A 6,818-nucleotide genomic window follows, 5' to 3' on the forward strand; every position below is an offset into this window, starting at 1 on the left:
CTAATTCTTCAAATGAGAAAATAAACCAACTAAATGGCCGTTAACAGAAAACTGTAGTAGGCAGGTCAAGATCACTGTTCACAATGCGTGAAATATTGGAAGAAAATCGTAAATACTGAGTTGGATTGTCTTCAGAAAAGTGTATATGGTATTTTCATTTAATCTTACCTCCATATTATACATATTAATGTAGTTTTATAAGCAGTGCTGCTTTGTTTACAGCAGTAACCAAGGAATGAGAAATGCTTTGTCGCTGCTGTTCCATAAGTGCCACCTGCTGGCAGAGAATAATTTTGCATTCTCATTCAGTCCATCTGCTGTTTCCGTTTTACGCTGATGTTTTATGTAGCAAAATTTAACAAAGCTAAGGTCAAACCATTCTGTTTTTGCTTTGCATTTTAAAATGACTGTATATAATCTAATTTACATAAAAAAAACTGCTCATACTCTATATAGCATGCTTGTTTCATACATTCTGATTCACACAAAGTCACAGTCGGGGGGAAAAGTGATAAAACATGTAAGCTACAAAATCCTAAAAAAGCAGGCTTGCTGCAATAGTTAAATCTAGACTTTTTTGAAAATGAATCTAAGTCTACATAGGGATTGAATCTGATTTGTTGGATTTCTAATCATTTGACACAATACGCTGCCAGAAGGAACAAAGGAGCCGTGGATAAATGAAACTGTAATTTATGAAATCCAACACACAGGGCAAATCCACACTTGATAGGGAAGAAAGACACACGTATACAACTGGTAGACCCGACCAACACAGACTGGGGCTTAACTGGTTTGCCAGCACCCCCCATTATGGGACTCACAGCTGAAAGTGCTCTACCTAATTTATAATTGTAACAGTTTCCTACTTCAATGTGTTACAAACATAAGTTTGGTGTCTTTGGAAAGAAGACACTTTGGGCTTTACTTTTTATCAACCAGATTTGATGATGCTCAAAAATATTAAAAGTTATAGACACTGAAGTGCCTTGAATTTTTTTTTTTCCTCACTTAAATATTTTTTTATTTGATATAAAAATACATGAAATGAGTCCTGGAGCAATCTAGAAAAGTAATGGGTTGAAAGCCACATGTCTCATGAGTTTCTATTTCAAATCTGAATAAGATATCATGAAAAATGAGACTCCTGCAAATACTTTTCTGAGACTATGTCTAGACCCCCCACCCCCCAAATATAAGAAAATATATTTCCCAATAGTATTGAAGGTTTCTACAAACTACTTAGTCAGTAAACATACCACTGCATAGTTTATTTTTCCAATTATAAAACACTAGACAGAAACTTAGACATCATATAAGTGATTTATATGAGCACTAGAAAAATACAATAAGAATAATTTGAGTAAGAAAAATAAGAATAATAAGAAAAATAAAAATAAGATTTAACTTTGTTTGCCAATTACAGAAAATCCTGAGATTGCTAGAAATGCAGCATTTACAATGAATTACGATGCAAATGGTGCTAATGGCCACTTATACAAATGGTAATAACACAAATGTGCCATAAAGTAAATAATCCACTCTCTCTATTCATATAGACACGTTCACTTTGATAGCCGTGATCATGCAGTAATAGCGAGCTGATTTGGGCTGATTTGCACTCAAACAGATGGTAATCATGCAGATACATTCACATTCAACATAAAACACACTCTCACATATATAAAAACTGTTGAAAAATAAAACAAACAAAGAAAAAGGCGATCGCTATAAGTTCCGGCTCCATCAGCTGACAGGTGCGTCAGGGCGCGTCACGGGGGAGCACCAAATTCAAATATACTATCTTTCGCCCATCTTTCATTCATTCTTTTTTCCGGTGGATCGTCTCATTCTGTTTGTGACACTGTACACTCCAAAACCATGCCGTTTTTTTACTATCAAGACGCAGTTTCCGACCGTGAGTTATTCCATAACGGACACAAACAGTTCTGTCGCTGAAGAACTGAAACGTAAACAAAGGAATTATGATCCATATTACAACGTTATTGCTTCGTTGGACCAAACGTGCTCCGTGAGATGTCGTTCAGTGGACCCTTACCTTTCTAAATAAACCGGGATTTACAGCTGTGGATGTGTTTATGACTCGTTATTACGACGGATCTGGTATGTACAGTGTTTCCATTGCTCATGTTTCGATGTGTACTGCTTACACAAATGTAGCAAAAACAGTCTTTATAAGCTTTCCATTGAAAAACAGCTATCTGTCGTCGATGCTTGAGGCTTAGATTTTTATAATGATACATAGTTTGTCAAGATTAAATTTGTCCCGTTTCATTTAATCTATTCATAAACACTGACACGTGCAAGTTGAGGGGCTTTCAGGACGAGGGCGTCGGGGTGCTGGCTAAGAGGTTAAATACACATGATAACGAGGGAATTGGAAGGAGCACAAGAATGACACAAGAATTAAGAGACAACAAGGACAGGAACAGCAACGACCAAATAAGGGCACATGAGGGAGAAACTGGTTCATGGGGAGCAAAACAAAACAAAGACAGTCCTATCTTGACATTTCGCCCACTTCCGTAAGGGGTGTCTTCGCTCCATAGAACCAACAGTGGGAGGGGCAGGTGGGAACTGGGAACAGACCAAGGTGGAGCCGGAGGGATGATTGGACACGGCGGAGAGGAGGGAGATAGGAGCCATGGTGGAGCAGCTGGGTCAACGGGCTGTAGGTTGGTAAATAAGTCAATTAAGTTTTCCTACACTGCATTCACCCAAATCCTTTTTCAGCTCACCCTCAGCCATGGCGCAGGGGGCGGAGCTCCTCTCCTCGCTCTCTCTGTCCACGGCTTTCTCAGCTCTGTCGCACTGCTGTGTGATGGCTCGTCAGTCACAACAGGCTTTGACTCTCCATCAGTGGTGAGTTCAGGCTTGAGCTCCAAGCATTGGGGAGAGTTGGTGGGAAGCTGGCTGAAGTCAACCTCATACTCCAACAGGGAAAGGTTTTTGCGGACAAGGATGTTAACTTTGCAGTGAGGGAATCCATGAGGAAGGAAACACTATCGAAACAAAAAATACTAAATGAAAAACGGAAAACAAACAAATGGGAAACATGTAGAATTTACTGTTTTGGTCGGGTCTTGGAAGAAACGAAAGAGCCACGAAACTGTCATTTATTAAGTCCAGCACACAATTAGTGATGGGTGTATTCGAAACACTGCTTCACAAAGCTTTGAATCATTTGTGAATCTTGTTTTAAATCAGTGTTTTGGAGCACGTATCAAACCGTCTAGATCACGTGATTTTAGCAAACAAAGCGTTGTTACATCACACTGTATCTAATCATTTCAAAACACAGATGGTTCACCACTAAAGGATGTTGATCTCAAAGTTAACCCATGAACACTTTTGGTTACCCAGTTAATCATGTGACATAAAATTACACAAAATTGTACTAAAAAAATAAAGAATTCAGGGTCAGATGTTGTGGGTTGATAACTTCCCTTTAGCACAGATGGTTACATAGTTTTAAAAAAATGTGTAAAAACATTCAGTACTTTCAACCTACAAATCACATCATACCGTAAAAAAATAGCTTACGATAGATTTAAATCCACCTCCTTCTCCTGACTGATAACACTACTCTTGCCTGCTGGTTTTTATAGACTGCTCTAATGAAAACACTTAATTAATAAAATAATTGCATTAATTAGAGGCCTGCATAATTCTGATAAGCTGTCAGACTAAATTTGAGGCCTCAGACAGTGCAGGGCTCTAACATAAATCTATCAATTAACTTAGTTCATTGTGTGTAATGGGTTCGATTATACTTAAAACACATAACACAAGCACTAATATTTAATAGTATTTAAGTGTTCATTATTTATTTAAAAAAATTGTGTTTCCATAGGCGGAGCGTGTGTAAGGCTGTGGAACGCTTAGCCTTGCCCTGGCTACGGGGACTTGGGGTAAAAATGCCACTTAATTGGACAAAAATGCCCCTGCACAAAAAAAAAATCTATTACGTCTGTTGCTAACAAAGTGAATATGAATAGACAGTGTTGTAAATTAAGATCAGGGGTCTCATTTATAAAACTCTCCAGTGATTTCATCCTAAAAGTGTACGTATGCACAAAAGCTAAATTATACATACACCAGAAATCGAGCATCGCGTTAGTTCAGTCAGGCCACATTAGTCACGCTTGCATCAGCCGACAGTCAGCTGTTCCTGACGTGTACCAATCCAGTCTTGACACCTATCACCTGCGGTCTATTTAAATTCCCATTCTTCAGTGTCTCTTCCATCGCATCGTTGCTTGCAATTAACTCCCTCCTCCAACCCCAACTCCACCAACTGAACCTGTAATCCGATCTAACTTTGTTCTTTCTTTACAGTCTCTTCATTGGAAGCAGTCTCTATCACATTTTGTTTACAACTCATGTAATTGTGAATTGTAATTATGTATGCTTATAATGGTTCTGTTCTGTACCCCAGAGGGGTTTGTCTTGCTGATCTCCCTGCTCTGTCCAAGCATGGCTGCATGGACAGGCATGTGGAGTGTTGCCCAGAACATAACCATACCGCCAACACTAACCGTATGCAATTATAATTGTCATAAATATACTTGACGGAAGTGGTCCTGATTGAACCTGAGCAAAAATCCCTTTATAAATCTCAGTCAGGGAAAGATTGTGCATGTTTGCTTCTCCACCCCGACTCCTCCCCAAAATCACCATATATGTGGCTTACAACGTCTAGTTTTACAATGCATAACCTCATCTGCATATCATTTCTATGCATATGTGACCAATCACGGAAAGTAGGGACACAAGTTGGTCCTGGGGCATTTTGAGTTATTCGTAGATTCTGAAAGTGTAGTCTCCAAGCCTTCCAGTGATGTGTAAAACATGGAAATCTGATAATATTTGGAGAAGTTGTGGCCATATGAAGGTAGGCACTCAAAAGAGCTCAAAAGGGAGAAAATGGCCCCTAAATATTGTGAAGTTCTCACCTGTTCTCACCTGCAGGAAGTGACAATAGGGCTCATTTACATCTCATTTAAATAAGCCATACCCCTTGTAAAGCTCTCCCCTGTAAAGCTGCATGGTTGCATAGCAACGACAGACTTAACAGGAAAAATCTGACCGCATACTATTAATAATAAAGGATAATGTGCATAGTAAATGTCAGTAATTTATCTTTTTTGACTTTTATAAACAATATTTAGAGGCTGAAGTATGTGAGTTTTATCTTTTTATATATCCTTTTTTGTCAAAACTCTATTTGAACTTGTGCATTGTAGATAACGTTGCAAGACACTCATTTAAAATCTGGCCATCATTTTTAATGTTATTATTTTAATGTTTATGTAAACAAAAAGTACATATTGATGCTAATTTTATTTGTTATTTGCTGGTTTTCAATGTTTACGGAAACTCATCCCATAAGAAACAGAAAAGTATTCTTGCAGATCTCGTTGCCTCCAATGAAATAAATCGTTCGGGCACACTTTCTCTTTGTCGGGGTCTTCCTTGTGGATGTAACCATCTCAGAAGTTTGCACTGTGCGTCTGTTGTCCTCTAAATGTCCAATAATTTGCATGTCCTGCCATTTTTTTTCTGCAGCTAAAGAATCCAGCCGTATGTTGTACATAATGTCTGGAGAAAATTTCTGGCTACAGGACTGTCTCCCATGCAGAGAGTTCTCTTTTCTCCTCGTGTAGCATTTACAGTCAAAGTTACGGATTTTCCCCATTTCTCTGTCTTTATCCCCATCAAATGTTACTATTGATATAGCCTCTGATATCTTACGGTCCAACTCATCTGACGCCAGTCCGATACATTCTTCCTCGGCTTCATCTTCGCTCAGTTGTAGATTAGGGATATTATTCAGTCTTATAATGCCGCTTTCATCGTCGCTCAGATCGTCTTCAAAATCAGTGAGCACTTGTTCATAAGCATCCGGCTTGTCGAAGAAGTACTTCAAAACATTTTTGGTGTAACGGCCACGGTTCAGCTCATCTGTGATAATCTTTGCGGCGTCCATCTTCATTTAATTTTGATATCAGCTAGAGCTGGACAGAGCGCTGCGTAATAAGTAGCCATGCTTCCCTTGGAGGGCTTGGGCAATAGCAAAAGAAACAAAGCCGGCTTATCCAGTATGGAAATACACACAATGACACACCCCAATGCGTGCTAGAATCTCCAAAAAACAAGCCGATTTCAACCGCAAAATGTACACTTTTAAATATACCAATACTGCTATCTCAAACACAATTTATGTAGTTTTGCTGAAATGTGAAAATCTTTTAGTTCTTTTTAGTCTATATTTATTGCAGTGTAAATAGAATTGTCTGACTCTGTGTGACACTGACAAGGTAGCCTATCTTAAAAAAGAAAACATGCAAATTACCATTTTCTTCAAGTTGTATCCTTCAAATACAGTGGCATTTTTCCTAATGTTGTAGAGATGACTTCACACGTCATCATCACCTCAATGCAGTTGCGGTGGTACAGAAAGCTATTTTTATTGGACCTATTCAAAGTCCATATGATTTCTTTGGCTCTCAATGGAGGCGGACGCATTTCTCTCCTCTTCGTGTCTGGCGGCTCTTTCCATGGAGGACATTGAAGATATCTATCCATTCGGAACCATGATAACAGGTCTTCTGCTGATTGGACTAGGCTTTGTCCTGGGTTTCAATTCCAAACAATTGGAATCTTATCTTCTTTCGGCTCCCTCTACCATCATGCCAAGGTTGAAATGTTGGAATAACAATTCTCCCAGGGAACACTGCAGCGAGACGCTCTTGTGCCCCCCCCCACTCCACAGACACCTGTTGATTGTTGACTCT

Source organism: Carassius carassius, chromosome 29 (genome assembly GCF_963082965.1).
Source record: "Carassius carassius chromosome 29, fCarCar2.1, whole genome shotgun sequence".
Lineage (NCBI taxonomy): Eukaryota > Metazoa > Chordata > Actinopteri > Cypriniformes > Cyprinidae > Carassius > Carassius carassius.